We start from the raw sequence: 25,355 nt of genomic DNA on the forward strand, positions 1-25,355 counted from the left end.
AGTGGTGTTGATAATAAAGAATGCCAGATGGACTTATCTTTACCTTTCTAAAATGCACGATCTTGCCCATTGGTGTTTTCTCAATTTAAGAAATATATTTCCTTAGCTATTGGCTGTGTCCATTTTCCTTTGAATTCAGACATTAACATTTATATCCTTTCCCATCCTTTGCTTTATAACATGGCAAAGCCCCAAGGATTGAATTAGTGACTCGAACGTGTGATGTCAGTGGCTTTATGGAAAAAAGGATAAAAAGAAGTTGGACTGAACAAGATGAGAAGTTAGTCATTGTTTTAAAAAGTCATCTTTTAAAAGCAGGGATCCTGGCACCCTAATATGAAAACTAAGTGAGAATTTAGATTTTAATTATAGACTTCTGCAAAGTTCATTCTTTGTGTTATCCCAATAGGAAGCAGCTTTTTATAGATACCAATTTATTCACTCTCTTTAATACTCCAAACTGAACAATCACTTTTCATGATTTTTTTATTATTAAAAGAAGTTTCCTTTTGAGCTGCTGCTATAATAAATAAGGTAATGCTTCAAATGAATTGAAAGTTATAGAACAATCTAAACCTCCTGGGCTCAGGGCTCAAGGTATTTAACTTGCTGTGAATAGTGAGTGTCAGAGTGACACAGAGGAATAAACAAAGGATGGGTAACCATAGAGCCCAAAACACTAGAAATTCCATTTGTCTTGACCTAGAAATTGGTACATAATGGTCTGGAAGTCAGGTTCCAACCCTGGTTGTCCTATGAATCACTGTGTAACCTTTTCAAAGACATGTTTTCCTGTGGACCTTGGTTTCCTGATCTATAAAGTTAAAACTGATCTATATGTACTCTAAGATTCCTTGCAGTGTCAACAGTCTAAGGTCCTAAATGCTCATGAAGAGAACAATTTAAGAAGATCTCAGTAGTGGCTAAACAAGGTGGAAAAAAACAGTATCACGGAAGTGAGAAGAATACAACTTCAGTTGTGAAGCTCTTTCAAAACTTAGTTTCCTCACGAGCAGGGTTGGTGTTGCTAAGGGAGTATTTGTCAGACTCCAGGCATGATTTCACTCTGATTAAATGTTTGTAATGCTTCTTCAAATCATGCTACTTATCTAGTCTGATTTGATTGCTTGGTTTTTGGTTTTGTCTTATACACTTTGGAAAGTGTAACATGGTGCTATTTCTTGGGTTGAATTTTTAAACAACACAAATATTCTACACATGCATTATTCTGCAGGAACATTGTATTTTTTGAGAATTCGGTACCTGCATAATGTGATGTATCCATTAAAAACATTTAGCAAAGTAGATATATAATACATAATTTCTTGCATTTATGAGCGCTACATTCTACAAGTGTCTGTTTATTACTATGAATTGGTGATTATTTATGTTGGACAAACTGTGCGAATGTGATAAGCCATTGCAGTGCACTGTTATCATCCTGAAAGTCAACAATGACAATAGCTCCTTTTGATTTTTTCAGCTATCCATAGTCTAAGCATAAAGATGAGAAGCTTAACGAGTGTAAGCTACAAAAAGAAGAAAACATTTTTTATGTTGTAAAAAAGTCACATCATTTTTACTGGTCATCTTTCTTACTGAATCTATACTTCTGGAATTGCTAGTGGAAAGAACAAGGTTCTAGAACTTGTAATACCCTGGTTCTAATCCAGGCTTTCTGCCAAATTGAATATGTGGAAAATGTCATTCAGAGCTTCTGAAATTCAATCTCCTCATCTGTAAATTGGATGATTCATTCTACAATTTTAAATTTCATTTATTATTCTATCATTAGCTTGATTCCACTTCCTATATTCTTAAACCTAGGTTCTTATGAACCTAAACAAAAAATATCATTTTTGAAATTGATACTTAGTATGTAATAGTTGACTCTGACTTGCTGCCTCAATATTTAAAAAAAAAAAATCACGTATTGACAGTGGACATTAAAAGAGTCAATTTTGAAAAGATATACAATCACTATTAATAAGACTTGCCTTTGGAAAACAGAGGGTTGAATGCATGTTATTGTGTATTCATGGGATGTGAAAAAGACTGTCATTGTGTGATTGACATTCTGCATGCTTAAGAGTTGAATCCAAAGAAACCACAGATTTCTCATAAAACTAAGCCATGAAGATTTTCTGTGCTATATATAGGGATATATAGGGAAACCCATGCTTCATCTGTCTTGTTTATATAAATGTGAGAGCATTTTCAATATATTATATTTATAACCATAAATGTCACATAAATATACTGATATAATTATGATTATTTAACAATGGTGTGTGTGCATGTATGTATATATTGTGTGAGTGCATGCTCACACCAGGTGCATGTATGTCAGAAAGGGGAAAACAATGAAGAAAGAAATAAAGGAATTGAAAAAGTCCAAATTGGAATATAATCATACTTGAATGTGTTAAAGGACAAGATTTTTTAAAAGCAATAAGTTATACATTGGATGAAAAGGCTTTAATTAATCTTAACTTCAATTTAGCAATGGAAAATAGTGTATCTATATATGAATAAAAAGCACATAGTGTGAAAGCTTTTACTGCATAGTAGAAAACAAGGAAAAAAGAAGTTCCTGGTGCAATGTAGAGTTGAATCAAATTACTGACTCATAGTCTAAAGTAATTTTCATATCAGAAAGCAGGCATGCATTCAGAGAAAATTCATAAATCAGACCCGATCTGACAAGAAAAACAAATAAACATAAAACTTGTATCCAAATACAAAAGCCTAAGGCTCTTTTAGAATAAAGAAGTTCTTTAGTTGTGGAAGGAATTATAATAAATGCAAACTGCATCATTGCAATAAATATCACTGTTACAAATAAAGGATTTAAAACACTTAAACATAATAGAAAAACAATACTATTTATAGTTCATTTTCAAGGACAGGCAATTAGCCAAGTTAGCAAGTATATTTAGCAATTGTGAAATATTCTACCTAAAGAAAGCATTTCTCTTCTCATAACGAGGTTTCCTGAGTCAGTGTTTCTCCAAACGGCATAGGTACCACCTGGGAACTTCTTAGAAATGCATTCTCAGACTATATCCCAGACCAACTAAATCAGAAAATGAGGAGGAAATCCTACCTTCCACATGATTCTCATTCACATGAAAATTTGAGAAGCAGCAGCCTAGTAACACAGTAGTGAAACTGGACAGTAACTCTATTATGTCATCATGAAACCATCATGGATCAGATTTCATACTTATATTTCTTTTTTTTTTCTTTTTGTCTTTTTAGGGCCGCTCCCATGGCATATGGAGGTTCCCAGGCTAGGGGTCCAATCGAAGCTGTAGCTGCCGGCCTATGTCAGAGCCATAGCAACGCAGGATCTGAGCCGCATCTGCGAGCTACACCACAGTTCACGGCAACGCTGGATCCTTAACCCACTGAGCAAGGCCAGGGATTGAACCCACAACCTCATGGTTCCTAGTCAGATTTGTTAACCACTGGACCACAACAGAAACTCCTCATACTTGTATTTCTCAACATCCTTTAAAAGATTCTACTGAGATTGGCTAGACAAAGATATTTCTTTACATATTTTTATATTTTTGTTATGTAGAATAACCAAGAAGCTTATCTTTGCCAAACAATAGTGAATAGTTCAGTGAAATAAAATATGTGCAGATGACAATCGTACTTACCAGGCATTAAGCTTTGTTTGTAGCCAAATATCCCATCCTCATACTTCACTGTATAAAACCCATAAAGCTGACCAAGAAAAGGAAAAAAAGTTAACAAAGTGGGCAGTGAACTTGAGTTTTTTCAAATTAATTTATTCTGTTTATATAAAGTGAAAGTAACCCTAAGCAGTCTTCAAACACTCTACTGTATGTTTATCTCTAATATATATAACTGGACAGAAACAATTAGACCAAGAATCATATGAGAAAATCTAGTAAGAGAATGTAGAAGAAAGTGACATCAGTTTTTGTGTGACAACTGAATTCCTCATTCAATACCAATCTCTATTATTTTTTGCAATGACTATGTGTCATATCTAAAACACACCCAGACTTTTTGGGTAGAGACACTTTCTGAACTGAAGACATTTTCTTGATTCGAATATAAGCAGAAACATGAAAGTCTCACAGTGAATACACAAGAGCATTCAGAAGTGGTAGGGGCACCTTGGCAGTAACTTATCCTCAAGTGATTAAAATTTCTTTTATAAAAGAACAAAAGTGAAATCCAGTATCAAGATGATGAAGGAGTAGGACATGAAGCTCACCTTATCCCACAAGTACGACAAACAAAAGAAAATCTACATGTAGAACAATCAGCACAGAATATCTTCTGGATGCTCTCAGAAGACCACAGACTTCCAAAAAGGGTAAGAAAACCTCCACATAACTGGGCAGAACAAAAGAAAAAAGAGAGAGAGAGAGAGAGAAGAGAAAAAAAAAGCAAGAAAGAAATGAATCAGGACAGGACCAGGCCTCCTGAGAAGGAGCTGTGAAAGAAGAAAGGAATTCACACATTGGGAGACCACCTAACTGTCAGTGGGATCAGCTGGGGATGGAGGGGAAGCCTCAAAGCTTCAGAGAAAAGCTCAGCAGCTGGTCTGAGGAGGGCAAAGCAGACAGAAAGCCACACAGATGATTGGTACCACTGCTCTGTGCATCACAGACTAAGACACTCAGAAGGTGGCTGAGTGCTGAGCCTCAGGCTTCTGAGGCAGGTCCATGGAGGGGTCTAGGGTTGGCTGTGTGAAAAAACCCCAAGGGGTTACAGAGTATTACGCCACAGGCAAGGGAGTGCAGGAGGAGGCCTGGGCCCACCATAAAAGCGAGGTACCATAGTTGGAGAGTGCGAGAGGAGGGGGCAGGACTTTCACAGGAATTTTTTGTCTGTGCACTCATGGGCTTTCAGGTTGCAGGGTGCCTCTTGGCCAGGCTATTGGAGTGAGTACAAACCACTGCATCCATCTTGGACTCCAGAGGTGGTGAAACCCTCTACCACTACCTGCCACCTCATTTACCCCAAGGTAACTGGGCCCTGCAATTGAGTGGCACCTGTTGCCCTCTGTTCCTGGAAGCATGTGCAAGCTGTGTGCCTGAACTCTCTATCAAGGGGATAATGGCATGCACACATGGAAGAAAAAGACAGTAAGCATCCAAACTAAAGGCAGCCTGCATGCCAAAAAAATAGCAAACCCACACCAGCTACACAGGGACACTCCCGCATATAAGCAACCCTCCAAGACTACATTAGATAATTATTTTCGCTAAACTCACAGAGTAAGAAAAAATAAGCAAAATAAAGAAGCACAGGAATCATTCCCAGTTACAAGAATAGGAGAATTTCCCTGAAGGAGCAAACAAGGAAACAGACCTCTGCAGTCTAACAGACACCAAGTTCAAAAGGGAGAAAATACTGAAGGAATTAAGAACATGAATCAATGGTAACACAGATTACTTTAAAAAGGAACTAGAAACTATAAGGTGGAATCAAAAAAATTATAAAATCCTTTTGCCAAGATGAAAGCTGAGCTAAAGGCATTGAACAACAGAATGAATAAGCAGAGGAACAAAGTAGTGACTTGAAGGGTAGAATAATGGAAATCACCTGATCCAACAATAGACAGAAAGCGAAATTAAAAAAAAAAAAAGAAATGAAAGTAATATAAGAGATTTATGGGATAATATAAAGCATGCCAATCTATGTATAATAGGGATCCCAGAAAGAAAAGACAAAGAAAAGGGTATTGAAAATTTATTTAAGGGAGTTCATGCCATGCACAAAGGGATTCAGAAACTGGCATTGTTTCTGTGGCAGCATGGGTTTTATCCCCATCTTGGCACAATGGTTAAGGACCCATCATTGCTACAACTGTGGCATAGGTCGCAGCTTTGGCTCAGAGTGAATCCCTGGCCCAGGAACTTCCATATGCTGTGGGTGTGATGAAAACTACAACAGCAACAAAAATGGAAAAGAAAATGTATTTGAGGAAATAATGGCTGAAAAATTTCCAAATCCAAAGAAGGAAACAGACATCCAGGTACAGGAAGTACAGAGGGTCCCCAACAAGATGACTCCAAATAGACCTATACCAAGACAATATTATAATAAAAGTGGCAAAAGTTAAAGATAAGAAGCAGATTCTAAGGCAGGAAGAATGAAAAACAAGTTAATTACAAGGGAACCCTCATAAGGCTATCAGCTGATTTCTCTACAGAAACTCACAGGCCAGAAGAGAATGTCAGATATACTCAAAGGTATAAAAGTGAAAATTTTTGTAATATAGTAAGATTAACATTTAAAATAGAAGAAGAAATATTTTTTCAGACAAGCAAAAACTAAAAGAATATAGCAATACTAAACTTATGCTGAAGGAAATATTAACAGGTATCCTGAAAATAGGAAAAAAGATGAAGGATGGAAGAAATCACAATTGGATAGTAATCACTTAAATAAGCCAGTATACAGATAGGAAAGAAAGAAAGAAAGAAAAAGAAAGAAAGGAAGGAAGGAAGGAAGAAAGAGAGAGAGGAGTTCCCCTGGTGGCACAGTGGTTAACGAATCCGACTAGGAACCATGAGGTTGCGGGTTCGGTCCCTGCCCTTGCTCAGTGGATTAACGATCCGGCGTTGCCGTGAGCTGTGGTGTAGGTTACAGATGCAGCTTGGATCCCGCGTTGCTGTGGCTCTGGCGTAGGCTGGCAGCTACAGCTCCAATTCGACCCCTAGCCTGGGAACCTCCATATGCCATGGGATCAGCCCAAGAAATAGCAAAAAGACAAAAAAAAAAAAAAAAAAAAAAAAAAAAAAAAGAGAGAGAGAGAGAGAAAGAAAGAAAGAAAAAATAAACCTATTTGTGAAAGCAATGATAAACAAGGAACAACAAAAGGATAAACACAAAGAGATTTTTAAAAAGGACATTAAAATCATAAAATGTGGGGAAGGAGAGTAAGAAAATCTAAACTCTCTTTTTAAGAATGTGTTTGAGCCTGTATGATTATCAGTCTAAAACCAAGTGGATATAGGAAAGGGCCAAGACATGTAAACAACCCAAATGTCCACTGACAGATGAATGGATTAAGATGTGATACATATATACATACATATGATGGAATACTACTCATAAAAAAAAGGATGAAATGGCATTTGCAGCAATGTGGATGCAACTAGGGAGTCTCACACTAAATGAATTAAGGATGTGGGTTCGAGCTCTGGACTTGCTCATTGGGTTATGGATCAGGCATTGCAGTGAGTTGTGGTGTAGGCTGCAGACGTGGCTCAGATACAGTGTTGCTGTGGCTATGGTGTAGGCCAGCAGCTGCAGCTCTGATATGACCCATAGGAACTTTTATATGCTGCAGGTACAGACCTAAAAAGCAATAAAATAAAGAAAATAAAATAAAAATTAAACTAAACTCATTTTTACTAGATATAGCCTAGAGTCATCCTTACAGAATACACAGAGGTAAGCTCTGTGTATCAATGTAAAGCTAATAGTAAATGTCAACAATATTCGGAAAGATGATATGATATATATATGACACAAAATCATTATTTAAGCAGTATCCACCAGGATATTCAAAACCCTAATACTGGAAGAAATTTTGAACTACTATTTTCTTAGTTTTTATTTAGCTAGTTTTTAAATTTAATCTCCTCCTCAAAAGAATTAACACATTTTCTACTCCTTTTTCATGGCCAATTAAACAAAGTTTAAACAGTAGGGTGTGCAATCTTATGAACTATTATCTTTCAAGATTACATGCTTATTGGGAGTTCCCATCGTGGCACAGTGGTTAACAAATCCGACCAGGAACCATGAGGTTGCGGGTTCGACCCCTGGCCTTGCTCAGTGGGTTAAGGATCCGGCGTTCCCAAGAGCTGGGGTATAGGTCACAGACACGGCTTGGATCCTGTGTTGCTGTGGTTGTGGCGTAGGCCGGCGGCAACAGCTCCAATTAGACCCCTAGCCTGGGAACCTCCAAATGCCACGGGAGAAGCCCTAGAAAAGGCAAAAAGACAAGAAAAAAAAAAAGATTACATGCTTATCTCGGATCACTCTTGACTTTTTGACTTTGATTTTTATTCTGAGATTCTACAATTCAGTCCCTACTATTGTATTAATACCTCCAACTTTCCAGAGTCTTGATCTAACTCAAGTCCAGATAGTACATTTTATAACATTTCCATATTTTCAGAGTAATGTGGTAAAACTAATTAAAGTCCCCTAGCAGATATATGTGATCATGTGATCACAACATCCAGGCCAGTTGTTAAAATATTGAGATGTTTACATTCTATTTGATACTCAGTTGAGGTTCTGAAGTCTTTCAAATATCTCATTGTGCTTTTTTTCATTGTGGCCTTTGGCATCCAATGCTGCCCCAGAATCTCTCCTTTCAACTCTTATTACCCAGAAACTAAAAAGGTAAGGTTTGGGATACCAGATGGTATCTAGAATTCAAGTTCAGCACCATGGCCAGTGTCTCCAAAGATGCTCATGAGTCACAATATTGTATTGGACATTTGAAAGTTGTTAAGGGAACAGATTTTAAAGGTTCTCATGACAGGAAAAAATTATAAAACTATGTGAGATGATGAAGGTTAATTAAACTAACTGTGGAAATTATTTTGTAATAAATACTTAAATCATTGTTTTACACCTTAAACTTATACAATGTTATATGTCAATTATATCTCAATAAAAGTGAAAGAAAAAATATTTTGAAAAGTACCTGGGGAATGTATGCTTGTCCACATAAATTAATCTGTACAGCTCTCTCATATTTATAGTGATCATTTCCTCTAAATTGTACTTATTTACTATTGGCTTGAACAAATCAAATTTTTAAAAGTGAATTATTTATTTTATGCATAAATATTTTGTCAGATGAACATAAAATAGTATTGGACAATTTTTGAATTCTTATACTAATTTTATTCATTGTAAAAATATCACTACAATTTTATTTTAGTGAGGATTAGAGATTACCAGATAAATCTGCTCTGTCCTACTAAGTAGGGTGAATAAAATATTAAAAAAATGTTTTGAAGTTGCCAGGTCATGATAATGCTGCTGATCCAAGGACTACACATTGGTATAGACAAGCACAGTAGGTGTAAACTGCAGTTGCAACACTTAATCAACTGCAAAACTACAACTGTCTATTTTTTCCTGTGTGGATTTTCATTTACTTTTAATTGTGGTAAATATAGGGATAACATAAAATTTACCCCCTTAACCATTTTTAAGTGTGAAGTTCAGTAGTATTAAATATTTTTGCACTCTTATGCAACCAATCTCCAGAAAAGCCATTTTTGCTTTGCAAAACTGAAGCTCTGTACCCTTTAACAACTCCCTATTTTCCCATACCCTCGGCTCTGAGCAAGTATCATTATAATTTCAGTCTCTATGGATTTGACTATTCTATATACTTCATATAAATGGAATCATACAGTATTTGTCTTCTGATAATTAGCTAATGTTCTCAAGTTTCATCCATGTTGTAGTAGTGTCAGGATGTTCTTCCCTTTTAAGGCTGAATATACCATTGTGTGTATATATAGATAGATAGATCGATAGATCGATAAATAGATAAACACTACATTTTGTTTATCCATTTTGTCCATTGAGAGACACATGGGTTGCTTCCATCTTTTGACTACTGTGACTAATGCTGCTATGAACATGTGTATACAAATATCCCTTTGTGAACTTGTGTTCAACTGTTTTGAAGTGGAAAAACTGGATCATACCATAAATTCTATTTTTGGAGGTAGATCAAGATGGAAGAGGAGTAAGACATCATGCTCACCTTCTCCCACAAACACATTAAAAAAAAGACATCTACATGTAAAACGACTCACAAGGAACATATACTGAATGCTGGCAGAAGAAATTAAACCTCCAAAAAGGGAAAGAAACACTTGATATAACTGGGTAGAAAAAAAAGAAAAAAGAGGGAGAGAGAAGGAATCAGGACGAGACTAGCATCCCTGAGAAGCAGCTGTGAAAGAGAAAAGGAACCCACATCTTGGGAAGCCACCTGACTGACGGGGAGATCGACCAAGATGGAGGGACCTCAAAGTCACTGAGAAAAGTGCAGCACCTGGATTGAGGAGGGCAAAGTAAAGTGAGACCTCACAGATCATCTGCACCACTGCCCAGGACACCACAGCCTGAGACACTAGGGTGTGGCTGAGTGCTGAGACTTAGGCTCGGAAGGTCATTCCCAGGGAGACGACTAGGGTTGGCTCTATGGAAACACCCTAAGGGGCTAAGCAGCGCTGTGCCAGGGGTGGGGGAGCTGTGTGCTACCATATGGGGAGTAGAACACCATGTGGAGGGAACCCGGGAGAAGGTCCTGGCCCACAGGAGAAGCAAGGCAACGTTGCTGGGGAGGGCAAGAGCAGGATGGGAGGACCGCCATAGCAATATCGCTGCACACCTGAGTGTGGGCTCTCAGAGGGCGGGGCACCTCTGGTGCAGGCTACAGGCGGTGAATAGCAACTTACCCAGGCTATGGAGGACTGGGAACTTCTTGGCAGGCTATGGGTGGCTGGCCATCTCTTGTGTGGACTAAGGGTAGTGGAGTGCTAATTGTGAAATGGTGCCTCTTACATGATCTACAGGTGGCATGGATGGACCACAGCAGTCATCTCGGAGGCCAGAGGGAGGCGTGGCCAGCCATCACTGGGGGCATGTGAGTGGGCTCCACCTGTGGCCCCAGTCACTTCAGGGGTTGGCAAAAAAAGAGGACACTGCAAGCACCACATGTTATTGCTCTCACCTCCCTAGGAACATGCCCATCCTGCAGCTGAAAGTGCTAAATGCTATGGTCAGTGCCCAGGCACTTGATCACTGTCCTTTCCCAAGATCCTACAACTAGGAGCAAATGGGACAGCACCTCTTATGGGGGCTAAGCAGGACAAGGTGATTCTTGTGGGGTCTCCAGGTGGCAAGGGCAAATGACCACAGTTATCTCTGACTCCAAATGTGGGTATGGACCACCACCATTAGGGGTCCATGAACAGGCACTACTTGCGGGCCCAATCACCTCAAGGACACCACAGAGGGGGCACTGTGACTGAACAATATCTGCTGTTGCTCTTCTACCCCTAGGAGCACACCAGACCTGTTGCTGCCACTGCCGAACACTCCAGGCAGTGCCCACACACTTGATCTCTGTCACTTCCAAGGATCCTGCAACTAGGAGCAGCCTGTGCAACACCTCCTGTGTGGGCTAAGTAAGACAGGGTGCTTCTTGCGTGGTCTGCAGGTAGCAGGGGCAAACCACCACAGTTATCACTGACTCCAGAGGTGGACATGGCCTGCTACCACCAGGGGTCCCTGAACAGGCACCACTTACAGCTCCAATCACCTCAGAGAGGACCTTGCAATTTAACAATACCTGTTGTTATTCTCACTCCCCTGGGAAATCACACACCCTGCTGTTGCCACTGACCAATGCTCTAGGTACCTTGTAAATCTTCCTAAGGCTCACTACCACTTGCCAGGGCCCTGCAACTAGGAGTAACCTGCCACAGCTTCCTGCAGGTCCTTGATGCTGTTAAGAGCCCAGCAACAAGGCACTGACTACTAGCCCTACCCATTGCCTCCTTCTCCCTGGAAACACAATCAACACCCTGGGGATAACAGCCTGATCACACCCAAGAAAGAGACAGCAAATATCAAAACTCCCATGCCAAAAATGAACACTAAACTTCCACAAAATAAAAAAGAGGTGCTCTTGCATAGAAGTAGCCCTCTGGAGGAATTCCTGTCGTGGTGCAGAAGAAATGAAACTAAGAATCATGAGGTTGCAGGTTTGATCCCTGGCCTTGCTCAGTGGGTTAAGGATATGGCACTGCCATGAGCTGTGATGTAGGTTGAAAATGTGGCTTGGATCTGGTGTGGCTGTGGCTGTGGTGTAGGCTATCAGCTATGGCTTCAATTAGACCCCTAGCTTGGGAACCTACATATGTCACAGGTGTAGCCCTAAAAAAAAAAAAAAAAAGGACAACAACAAAAAAAAGAAGGAGCCCTACAAAAATACAGTTTGGTTTCCCTAAACTCACAGAAAAATAAAAACATAAGCAAGATGAAGATGCTCAGAAACCATTTCCAGTTAGAAGAACACAATTCACATGAAACACAAACAATGAAACAGATCTCTGCAGTCTGACAGAAATTGAGCTCAAAAGGGAGATAGTAAAAATACTGAAGGAATTAAGGCTGAATATCAAGAAATTAAGAGTGGATACGAAGAGGAACGCAGATTCCTTTAGAAAGGAACTAGAAAATATAAGGAGGAGCCAAGGAAAACCAGGAAATTCATTTGCAGAGATGCAAACTGAGATAAAGGCACTAAAGAGCAGAATGAATAATGCAGAGGAATGAATTAGTGACTTGGAAGATAGAATAATGTAAATCAACCAATTAGGACAGCAGACAGAAAACCAAATTTAAAAAATGAAAGCAATATGAGAAACCTATGGGATGATACAAAGAAGGCCAATCTATTCATAGTAGGAATTCCAGAAGGAGGAGAAAAAGAAAAGGGGATTGAAAATACAATTGAAGAAATCATGTCTGAAAACTTTCCAAATCTAAAGTAAACTGATATCAAGATACAGGAAGCACAGAGGGCCCAAAACAAGTTGAATCCAAATAGGTCCACACCAAGACATATTATAATAAAAATGGCAAAAGTTAAAGACAAACAGAACATTCTAAAGGCTGAAAGAGAAAAAGAAAGTATTAATTATAAGAGAACCCCCATAAGGCTATCAGTTGATTTCTCTACAGAAACACTACCGGCCAGAAGGGAGTGGCAAGATATAGTTAAAGTGCTGAAAGGAAAAAAAAACTGCAGCCTAGAATACTCTATCCATCAAGAATATCATTTACGATAGAAGGGGAAATAAAGAATTTCTCCAACAAACAAAAGTTAAGACTACAGCAATACTAAAACCATTGTAAAAGAAATACTGAAAGGGCTTCTCTAACTAAAACCAAAAACAGAACTATGAAGAAGATGGAGGAAACTACAATTGGAAAGCAACCACTTAAATAAGCAAGCATTCATATCTAAAACAGGAGGAAAAAAAAACTACTGTAAAAGCAATGATAAACACAAAGAATGCAAAAAGAAAAACACGAAGATGTTAAAAAAAGGACTTGAAAATCAGAGAATGTGGGTAAGGAAAGAAAGAAAATATAGACTCCTTCTTTTAAAAACTTGTTTGAGTCTATATGATTATCAGGCTAAAGCAAGCAGATACAGGAAGGGGTTAACATAATTAAAAAACAGGGCAACTGCAATGAAAAAACAAACATTACATTCACAAAAGCTAAAAAGAAAAGTACTCAAACATAAAATAAATGGAAATAATCAAACAAAGAAAAGAAAGGAAGAAAGGAGAAACATAGAATCAACTGGAAAACAAGGTTTTAAATGGCAATAAATACATACCAATGAATAATTATCTTAAATGTCAATGGACTGAATGCGCCAATCAAAAGACATAGAGTGGCAGATTGGACAAAAAAAAGCCAAAAACCTACAATCTGCTGTCCAGAGGAGAGTCACCTTATGGCAAAGGAGACATATAGATTGAACATGAGGGGATGGTAAAAGATATTTCATGCCAATGGACAAGACAGGAAAGCAGGAGTTACAATACTCATATATCAGACAAAATAGACTTTAAAACGAAGGCCAAGTGGTTAAAGGATCTGTTGTTGTCACTGCTATGGTGCGTGTTTGATCCCTGGCCCAGGGAATTCTGTCTATCACTAAATAAATAAATAGAGAAAAAATAAAATAAAATATAATGAAGGCCATAAAGACAAATAAGGACACTATTGAATGGTTAAAGGATCCATTCAAGAAGAGGACATTAGAATCATCAATATATATGCCTCTAAGATAGCACCACACAGATACCTACCACAAATATTAACAGACATAAAAGGAGAAACTGATGGGAAGACAATCATAGTAGGGGACTTCAACACCCCACTTACATCAATGGACAGATTCTCTAGACAGAAAATCAATAAGGTGACAGAGATCCTAAGGGACACAATAGAAAAGTTAGACTTAATTGATATTTTCAGGACATTACATTCAAAAAAAAAAATCAGAATACACATTCCTCTCAAGTGCACGTTGAAAATTCTCAAGGATTGATCATATACTGGAGCACAAAGCTAACCTCAACAGATTTAAGAGTGTAGAAATTATTTCAAGTATCTTCTCTGACCACAATGGCATGAAACCAGAAATCAACCACAGGAAAAGAAATGACAAAAAACTGACTACATGGAGACTAAACAACATAGTACTAAAATATCAATGGGTCAATGAGGAAATCAGGAAGGAAACTAAAAAATACCTCAAGACAAATGATAATGGAGATAAAACCACTAAAAATCTATGGGAGACTGCAAAAGCAGTGTTCAGAGGGAAGTTCATAGCAATACAGGCCTTTCTCAAAAAAAAAGAAAAATCTCAAATTGACAACTTAACCCACCACCAAAATGAACTGGTAAAAGAAGAACAAACAGAACCTAAAGTTAGCAGAAGGAAGGAAATCATAAAGATCAAAGAGGAAATCAATAAAGTAGCGATTCAAAAAACAATAGAAAAAAATCAATAAACCCAAGAGCTGGTTCTTTGTACAGGTAAACAAAATCAACAGAACTCTGGCCAGACTCACCAATAAGAGGAGTGAACAGAGATTCAAAAAAAAAAAAAAAAAAAAGAAGAAAGAAAAAAATCAATAAACCCAAGAGCTGGTGCTTTGCACAGGTAAATAAAATTGACAAACTTCTGGCCACACTCACCAAGAAGGGGAGTGAAAAAAAACCAAATAAACAAAATAAGAAATGAAAAAGGAGAAATCACAATGGATACTGCAGAAATACAAAAAAACATGAGAGAATACTATGAACAATTGTATGCTAACACACTGACAACCTAAAAGAAATGGAAAACTTTCTAGAGACTTACACCCTGCCAAAACTGAATAACGTTTTTCACAGAACTAGAGCAAACAATCCAAAAATTTATATGGAACCACCAAAGACCCAGAATTGCCAAAGCAATCCTCAGTAACAAAAACCAAATAGGAGGCATCACTCTCCCAGACTTAAGGCAATATTACAAAGCCACAGTCATCAATATAGTTTGCTACTGGTACCAAAACAGACATATAGACCAATGGAACAGAATAGAGAACACAGAAGTAAACCCAGACACCTATGGTCAATTAATCTTTGACAAAGGAGGCAAGAACATAAAGTGGGAAAAAGACAGTCTTTTCAGGAAGTGGTGCTGGGAAACCTGGACAGCTGCATGCAAATCAATGAAACTAGAACACACCCTCACACCATGCACAAAAATAGACTGAAAATGGCTGAAAAACTTAAATATAAGACAAGACACCATCAAACTCTTAGAAAAGAACAATAGGCAAAACAGTCTAGAACATCAACCTCATGAATATTTTCTCAGGTGAGTCCCCAAAGCAACAAAAAATAACAGCAAAAAAGAACCAATGAGACCTAATCAAACTGACAAGCTTTTGCACAGCAAAGGAAACCAAGAAGAAAACAAAAAGACAACATACAGAATGGGAGAAAATACTTCTAAATGATGCAACTGACAAGGGCTTAATCTCTAGAATATACAAGCAATTTATGCAGCTCAAAAGCAAAAAAGCCAACAACCCAATGGAAAGATGGGCAAAAGACCTGAACAGACATTTCTCCAAGGAAGATGTACAGATGGCCAACAAGCACATGAAAAAATGCTCAACATCCCTGATTATTAGAGAAATGCAAATCAAAACTGCCACAAGATACCACCTCACACCAGTAAGAATGGCCATCATTAATAATTCCACAAAGAACAAATGCTGGACAGGGTGTGGAGAAAAGTGAACCCTCCTGCACCGTTGGTAGGAATGTAAGCTGGTACAACCACTCTGGAGATCAGTTTGGAGATACCTTAGAAATCTATACATAGAACTACCACATGATACAGCAATCCCACTCTTGGGCATATATCCAGACAAAACTTTCCTTTAAAAACACACATGCACCTGCATGTTCGTTGCAGCTCTATTCACAATAGCCCAGACATGGAAACAACCAAAATATCCACTGATAGATGATTGAATTAGGAAGATGTGGTGTATATATACACAATGGAATACTACTCAGCCATAAAAAAGAACAAAATAATGCCGTCTGCAGCAACATGGATGGAACTAGAGACTCTCATCCTGAGTGACGTAAGTCAGAAAGAGAAAGACAAATACCATATGATATCACTTATATCTGGAATCTAATATATGGCACAAAGGAACCTTTCCACAGAAAAGAAAATCATGGACTTGGAGAATACACTTGTGGTTGCCAAGGGGGAGGGGGAGGGAGCAGGATGTACTGGGAATCTGGGGTTAATACATGAAACTATAGCCTTTGAAATTGATAAGCAATGAGATCCTGCTGTGTAGCAGTGGCAACTATATCTGGTCACTTATGATGGAGCAGGATAATGTGAGAAAAAAGAATTTGTACATGCATGTGTTACTGGGTCACCTTGCTGTGCAGTGAAGAGTTGACAGAACACTGTAAACCAGCTATAACAGAAAAAATAAAAATCATTATAAAAAATAAGCAAATTATACTTTTAATTTTTGGAGAAACTACCATATTGTTTTCTATAGTGCCTGAACCATTTTACATTTACATCAATAGCACAGAGGGGTTCTAATTTCTCTATAGTCTCTACATTTGTTATTTTCTGCATCCATCCTGTTAAGTGTAATGACATAGGATTTTTTTTAATATAAAACCAAAGCATATTAAAATTAAGTAACTTATGAACAATGTCTCAAAGATTTTTCTCTGGTGTCCTTGGTATTTTCTTTTTTTCTGATTTAAATATTTAAAGCTAGAATTTTATTTTAGCCACATGTTATTTTAGGATATTACATATGATTTCTTAACTACAGTCTTTATTTCCGAACAAAAAAGTCAGTATTGACTAAAATAATATTTTTATAATGTTACTAAAATGGTGATGTTATTAATGTCACTAATGATTCACCCTAGGTAACAAAAGCAATAGGGAAATGGAAATGAGACTTTTATTCAGATCTCTTTTTTACAAATTCTGCAGGTTGTTATTGAATGGCATTTCCTAGGTAAATTTCATGGTCTCAGTTCCATTACTAATGAGCTCTTTTGGCTTCTAAACAATCTCCAGGAAACTTTCCACCTTCCTGTTTTTAGTGTGTTAGTATAGAGCTTTTTTCCTTTTCTTTCTTTCTTTTTTTTTTTTTTTTTGCATGTAAAAGGGCATCATTCTTTTTTATTTCCGTATTTTTTATTTATAAATATACCTGTTTTATCTTTTTATATTGAAATACAATTGGTATACACTATTAATATTGTTTTCATCAAACTTCCATTTTGATAAACTGTGGCTCACATTATCCTCAGATAAAGATATTTTACCTGCAGGAATTTTAAGACAAAAGAAACCCCAATCCAAAGAGGCCAAAAAAAATTACCTTGGGAATCCCTCAGTACCATGTCAGCAAACAAACAAATTAAAGAGAGTGTTTCTATGTAAATCCAGGTAAATATACTCCTTTATGGTGCTCTTCCCACTACGAACTACTTCCTAAGCCAATAACCGTCTCTTCCAAAGTAGCCATTAGGTGGAGAATGGATATACTTTGCACTGTTAGGAATTAAATATAAAGGACTGACCACATGAAAGTATAAAATTTCATATGGGCTCTGAACAAAAGCAGGTAAACAAACTAGTATACACTGTTTCCCATCTAATTTGTAAACTAAAGTTGTATTTCTTTTCTTAGGACACTTAAGATCTAATTTTTAAATGTTTTAGGAGTTCTCTGGTAACCTAGTGGTTAAGGATTTGGTGTGAATGCTGCGGCTTGGGTCACTGCTGTGACTTGGGTTCTGTCTCTGGCCTGGGAACTTCCAGGAGATGGTTACTGCAAAATTATTTTTTAAATAAAAGCCCTTGGCTTAATTGGCTAGATTTGACTATACATTTGAAAGAGAAGCTATATTTAAGAATGTTTAGAGGAGATAATTCATTAAAAAATAAAAACATCAAAACATTTAAAAAATTATATTAAACAATTACATCAAAGTTTGATGTGTATATTTTATCCACCTAGGGAAAAAGTTGCTCTGAAGCATGATGAGATTAAAATGAGACTTGAGGATTACAAACAGGAGGTGTTAGAGCCTTGGCTGGTTCTTTCATCAAGTGATAACTAATCATGAGAAGAAGATTGTATAGTTAAGTACCCAGGCCAGATCCCCTATGTTGAAATTCTGACTCTCCCATTTGCCTCCTCTTTGATCTTTAGCAAATAATTATACTCATCTGTGACTGCTCTGTGATTTCTCATCTGTAAAATAGGTCTAAAAATATCTACATTATGGAGTTCCTGTCGTGGCTCAGTGGTTAATGAATCTGACTAGGAACCATGAGGTTGCGTGTTCAGTCCCTGGCCTTGCTCAGTGGGTTAAGGATCCAGCGTTGCCGTGAGCTGTGGTGTAGGTTGAGATGCGGCTCAGATCCTGCATTGCTGTGGCTCTGGCATAGGCCGGTGGCTACAGCTCCGATTCGACCCCTAGCCTGGGAACCTCCATATGCCATGGGAGTGGCCCTAGAAAAGGCAAAAAGACAAAAAATTAATTAATTAATTAATTAAAATTTACATTATGAAGTTATTCCAAAGAACCAAGTTAATTTTCATAAAATGCTTATAATATTACTAGATAATAAAGAGACACATAATTCCCACATGTCCCTAGAGCCCACAGGCTTATGGTTACAAGTTATTTCTAAAAAATTTCCTGGACTCTAAATGGTCCAGTTAGAAGACTTCAGATCTATAGCCTCCTTTAAATCAAAGTTAATCTTTTGGTACCTACAGAAACTTGCTACCTTTAGAAAATCATACTTTTAACAAATAATATAGGATATTTTAATTATTTCAAATGGTTATTTTAGTTCTACCAATAAGCCTCTGAATCTTTAAACAAACTATCTTTATTTGACTAGATGATACATGACTTTAATAATTAGTCAGATTCCACATCTCATCAGCTTCATATCCTAGTCATTCCTTCCACTAGGTAAAAAAAAAATCTATTTCTCATTTTTCATTAAAATGGCAGTAATTATTTCACAGCCTCAATATCTGGTCATTTCAATTAAATGCAGATATAGAAATTATGAAGATACTTCTCATGGACAAACTATACACAGCCTTCTTTTGTGTGCTTGAGATGAAGACAAATAAGCTTCTATAACCCTTGAGAATAGTTAATTCCTTTAAGTAGCACTCTCTACTTTGAATCACTTCCTAACTCAAAATGTCCTCTCTAGATGGACATAAGGTGAAGAATGCGTGTACCTAGATAAGTGGAATTATAAGCAAATTATTGAACTATTCAAATCATGAAATACTTTTTAAAGTTTCAATTTGGGATTGCAGTGAATGGATTCTCATTCCATTTTTTGTTTTATTCATCTCTAAGAAGTATTTCTGTGCTTGAGAGTCTCTTGCAGATTTTGGTGAAGTTTTTAATGGCTGGCAATTCATACATAAATGATAATAAAGATAAAAACAATGAAAATTAACATTGAGGGAGTTCCTGTCATGGCACAGCAGAAATGAATCTGACTAGTATGAGGGTGAGGGTCCAATCCCTGGCTTTGCTCAGTGGGTCAGTGATCTGGCATTGATGTGAGCTTTAGAGTAGGTTGCAGATGTGGCTCAGACGGCCTTTTGCTGTGGTTGTGGTAAAGGCTGGCAGCTGTAGCTCCAATTCAACCCCTAGCCTGGGAACTTTCATATGCCATGGGTGCACACCTAAAAAGCAAAAAAAAAAAAAATAAAAAATAAAAAATAAAACCATTGAGCCCTTAAGGTATACCAGATATAAGTTCTTTTACATACATTTAATTTACATATATTATTAATTACAGATATTATCTCTTTCATTCACCACAACAACCTTTTGAGGTAAGTACATTATTACCTCATTCTTATAGATGATGAAATTGAGGCCCAAAATTAAGAACCATATACTAGACCACACAATAATCAAATGATGGGGACAGGATTTAAACTTGCTCAGCCTGATTCCAGAATCTGGGATCTAAATTTCCACAATATACTTTGTACTTATGGCTATTTCCTATTTAAGTGACAAAATGCCACATTTGAAACTTCTAAAGAAGCTCTCACCACTCCTATTCAACATAGTTTTGGAATTCCTAGCCAGGGCAATCAGAGAAGTAAAAGAAATAAAAGAAATCCAAATTGGAATTGAAGAAGTAAAATTATCACTATTTGCAGATGACATCATACCATACCTAGAGAATACTAAAGACTCCACCAGAAAACTGTTCGTTCCTTGAGCTCATCAACGAATTTGGCAAAGTCGCAGGATATTAAATTAATACACAGAAATCAACTGCATTTCTATATGCTAACAACAAGAGATCAGAAAGAGATTAGGGAAACATTCCCATTTACCATTGCACCAAAAAGAAAAAATACTTAAGGATAAACCTACCTAAAGAGACAAAAGAACTGTACTCTGAAAACTATAATATGCTGATGAAAGAAGTCAAAGATGACACAAACAGATGGAAAGACATGCCATACTCTTGGATCAGAAGAGTAAGTATTATCAAAAGGTCTATACTACCCAAGGCAATCTACAGATTCAATGTAATCCCTACCAAATTACCAAGGACATCTTTCACAGAACTAGAACAAAATATTTTAAAGTTTGTTTGGAAGCACAAAAGACCTAGAATAGTCAAAGATATTCTGCAAAAGAAAAATAGAGCTGGACTTCAGAATACACTACAAAGCTACTGTCATGAAAACCATATGGTACTGTCACAAAGAAAGAACTATAGTTCAGTTGAACTGGATAGAAAGCCCAGAATTAAATGCACGCACCTACAGTCAACTAATCTATGACAAAGGAGGCAAGAATATACAATGGAGAAAAGAGTCCCTTCAATAAGTAGTTCTGGGAAAACTGGACAGCCACATGTAAAAGAATGAAATTAGAACACTTCCTAGCACCATACCAAAAAAAACTCAAAATGGATTAAAGACCTAGATAGAAGAACAAATACTATAAAACTCTTAGAGGAAAACATAGGCCAAACACTCTCCAACATAAACCACATTATCTTCTCATATCCACCTCCTAGAGTAATGACAATAAAAACAAAAATAAGCAAATGGGACCTAATTAAACTTAAAACCCAATGGAAAAATGGGAAAAAGACCTGAATAGACATTCAGGAAGATATACAAATGGCCAACAAGCACATGAAAAAATGCTCAACATCCCTGATTATTAGAGAAATGCAAATCAAAACTACCAAGAAATACCACCAGTCAGAATGGCCATCATCAATAAGTCCACAAAGAACAAATGCTGGAAGGGGTGTGGAGAAAAGTGAACCCTCCTGCACTGTTGGTGGGAATGTAAACTGGTACAGCCACTATGGAGATCAGTTTGGAGATACCTTAGAAATCTATACATAGAATGACCATATGACCCAGTGATCCTACTCTTGGGCATATATCCAGATAAAACTTTCCTTTAAAAAGGCACATGCACCTGCATGTTCATTGCAGCACTAGTCACAATAGCCAAGACATGGAAACAACCCAATGTCTATAAACAGATGATTGGATTAGGAAGATGTGGTGTATATACACAACGGAATACTACTCAGCCATAAAAAAGAACAAAGGAATGCCATTTGCAGCAACATGGATGGAACTAGAGACTCTCATACTGAGTGAAGTCAGAAAGAGAAAGACAAATACCATATGTTATCACTTATATCTGGAATCTAATATATGGCACAAATAAACCCTTCCACAGAAAAGGAAATCATGGACTTGGAAAATAGACTTGTGGTTGCCATGGGTGGCAGGGGAATGGGGTGGGTAGGGTGCTTGGGGTTAATAGATGCAGACTATTGTCTTTGGAATGGATTGTCAATGAGATCCTGCTGTGTAGAACTGGGAAATATGTCTGGTCACTTATGATGGCACATGTAATATGAGAAAAAAGAATGTATACATGTATGTATAACTAGGTCACCATGCTGTACAGTGGAAAATTGACAGAACACTGTAAACCAGCTATAATGGAAAAAATTAAAATCATTATATATAAAAAAAGAAATCAAGTGCATTATTCCAAAGCACTAAAGGAACAAAAAAGGAAGGTGAAATACAATTCAAAAATCCACCCTAAAGAAGGCAAATTAAACATGGAGGGAAATGATTATAGAAAAATATAAAACAAAAAAAGAACAAAATAAAATGCCAGAAAAAAATGCAGTGCATCTGTAATCAAAGTAAATAAACCAAAGTTTACAATTTAAAATATGTCAGACATGAAAAAAAAGACAAGTTACAGAATGGAAGAAAATAGTTTCAAATAATGAAATCAACAAGGGCTTAATCTCTAAAATATGCAAACAGCTCATACAACTCATCAAAAAAACCCCAAACAAACCAATTCAAAAATGGGCAAATACCTGAATAGACATTCTCCAAGGAAGACATACGGATGGCCAATAGGCACACTAAAAATGCTCAACACCACTAATTATCAGAGAAATGTAAATCAAAACAATGAGGCACCACTTCACACTGGTCAGAATTGCCATTATTAATAAGTCTACAAATAAAAAATGCTGGTGAGGGTGTGGAGAAAAGGGTACCCTCCTACACTTTTGGTGGTAATATAAATTGGTATAGCCACTACAGAAAACAGTATGGAGATACCTTAGAAAACTGAATATAGAACTACCATATGATCCAGCAATCCCACCTCTGGGCATATACCTGGAAAAAACTTTTATTGAAAAAGATACATGCACCCGTATGTTCACACCAGCACCATTCACGATATCCAAGACATGGAAACAACCTAAATGTCCATTAACAGATGAATGGATTAAGAAGATGTGGTACACATACATAATGGAATACTACTCAGACATAAAAAAGAACAAAATAATGACATTTGCAGCAATATGGAGGAACTAGAGACTCTCATACTAACTGAGGCAAGTCAGAAAGAAAAAGACAAATACCATATGATATCACTTATATCTGGAATCTAATATATGGCATAAATGAACTAATCTAGAGAAAGGAAACAAACTCATGGACTTGGAGAAATGATTTGTGGTTGCCAAGGGAGAGGGAAAGGAAGTGGGAGGTACTAGGAGTTTGGGGTTAATATATGCAAACTATTGCATTTGGAGTGCACAAGCAATAAGATACTGCTGTATAGCACAGGGAATTATATCTAACTACTTGTGATGGAACATGATGGAGGATAATAAGAAAAAAAGAATGTGTGTGTGTGTATGAATGACTGGGTCACTTTGCTGTGCAGCAGAAATTGGCAGAACATTGTAAATTCAGCACAAAAGAAAAAATCTTAAAAGAATAAACTTAAAAAAGGAAAGTAAAAGTGGTATACATACACAATGGAATATTACTCTGCCATAAAAAATGCAACAATGTGAATGAAATTAGAGACTCTCATACTAAGTGAAGTTAAGTCAGAAGGAGAAAGATAAATACCATATGAAATCACTTATATCTGGAATCTAATATATGACACAAATTAACCTATCTACAGAAGAGAAACAAACTCATGAACATGGAGAGCTGACTTGTGGTTGCCAAGGGAGAGGGGGAGGGATTGGGATGGACTGGGAGTTTGGGGTTAGTTGATGCAAACTACTGCATTTGGAATGCATAAGCAATCAGAGCTTTCTGTATAACACAGGGACCTGTATCTAACCACTTGTGATGGAACATGATGGAGGATAATGTAAAAAAAAAGAGCATATATAAATGTATAACTGGGTTATAGAAGAAATTGACAGAACCTTGTAAATCAACTATAACAAATTTTTAAAAATTAATTTTTTAAAGTGTCTGAAAATCCTATTAAAACAAAATCCAGTCACATACCACACAAAGAAGTATATCTGTAAAAAGAGAAAATAAAGATGAGAAAAAAAGATAAAGAGGCAGTGGAAAATGCCTAGAGCAAACTTGAGCTGGTATGGGTACATAAAAACCTTAAAGACGGGCTTCAAGACAAAAATGCATAACTAGGGATAAAGAATGTCACTACATAAAGAAATATGACCTTTCTACACTTGTGAATACCTAATACACCCATGTATATAAAATCATAAAGAAATATGAGAGAAAGAAAACCAGGAACTTCAGCATAGTGACCAATCCTAGAATGAAAGATGGGGCAGCAGCAATGGTTGCACTGGTATGTGAAGATATGTAATGGTCCCTCTGGTTTTACTTACTATCCTTTATAACTGAACATATATGTTAGGTAAATGTATTTATTTTATGTATGATATTTCATAAAATAGTGTAACACAAAACACAGTTACACAGATAAATTTGAAGGTATGAGTAATACTCATCAACTTACCTTAGAATGGTAGAATTTTTGCCTTATTTTATAGATAGCTTGAAAATAATTTCAATTCCCTCATTACTCTGCACAAATTATAAAAACAATGTAAGTTTAACACTAAATGTGAGAATATACATGAGTGATATCTTTGTTATTAAATAGCTAAAGAACAGAGAGCTTTTAGAATATGAGTAAATTTTGCTTATTAACTTGTTGGGAAATTGGAATTTATGTCACACAACTGCAGAAGCCAGAAGACAAAGGAGATCAAGAACTCCAAAAGAAAAAAAAAAAAAATGACAGCCCAAAGTTTGATAATTCCCACAAGTTGAGTTATAAATTTTCTGGTGTAACAAATATCCACATAGCCTTTAGGTTTTAAATTCCCATACTTAGGTTTTAAATTCCCACTAATAACAGTACAAGCAAAACTGTTCTAATTAAGTATATAGGATAATATATGTAAAAATGATTTTTCAGAAAAGTACAGATATTTAATTTTTTATCACTAGCATTTTAATTTTTTCCTGAAAGTATTTACTTAGAGGTACAAAATGAAGTTATAGTTAATTATTTATTAATGGAATTTTCCACTTTTTGGTGGATGGCAAAAGACTTTAAAACACATGTTGCTTCAGATATATAACCAATTGCATTTTAAGATTAATCATACCTCTATACAACTACAAATACTTAGACTGGATAGGTACATTTATTCACTTTGCTTGTACTGAAAAGACTACGGGTTATAAAGATCCAGAAAAGTCTATGAACCTATAACTAAATAA

General features: G+C 36.6%; 1 protein-coding gene across 5 annotated transcripts in view; it reads right to left on the reverse strand.

Moving 5' to 3' along the window:
- The window catches only part of LOC110256428 (uncharacterized), a 1,007,420-nt gene that overhangs the window by 445,340 nt on the left and 536,725 nt on the right, over nt 1-25,355 (reverse strand). For 4 of the 5 annotated variants that reach the window (XR_014824871.1, XM_084991378.1, XM_084991380.1 and 1 more), the window contains one exon: nt 3,669-3,735. The exons of the other annotated variant lie outside the window; for it this stretch is intronic. The gene's annotated coding sequence lies outside the window, so the exon portion shown is untranslated. The remainder of the gene's footprint in view (nt 1-3,668; nt 3,736-25,355) is intronic. 5 annotated transcript variants of the gene reach the window in all.

The sequence above is a fragment of the Sus scrofa genome, chromosome 13, assembly GCF_054392235.1.
Source record: "Sus scrofa isolate SSC_HxYL_T2T_F1_AM1 chromosome 13, Sscrofa_HxYL_maternal_Yorkshire_Landrace_v2.0, whole genome shotgun sequence".
NCBI classification, from domain to species: domain Eukaryota; kingdom Metazoa; phylum Chordata; class Mammalia; order Artiodactyla; family Suidae; genus Sus; species Sus scrofa.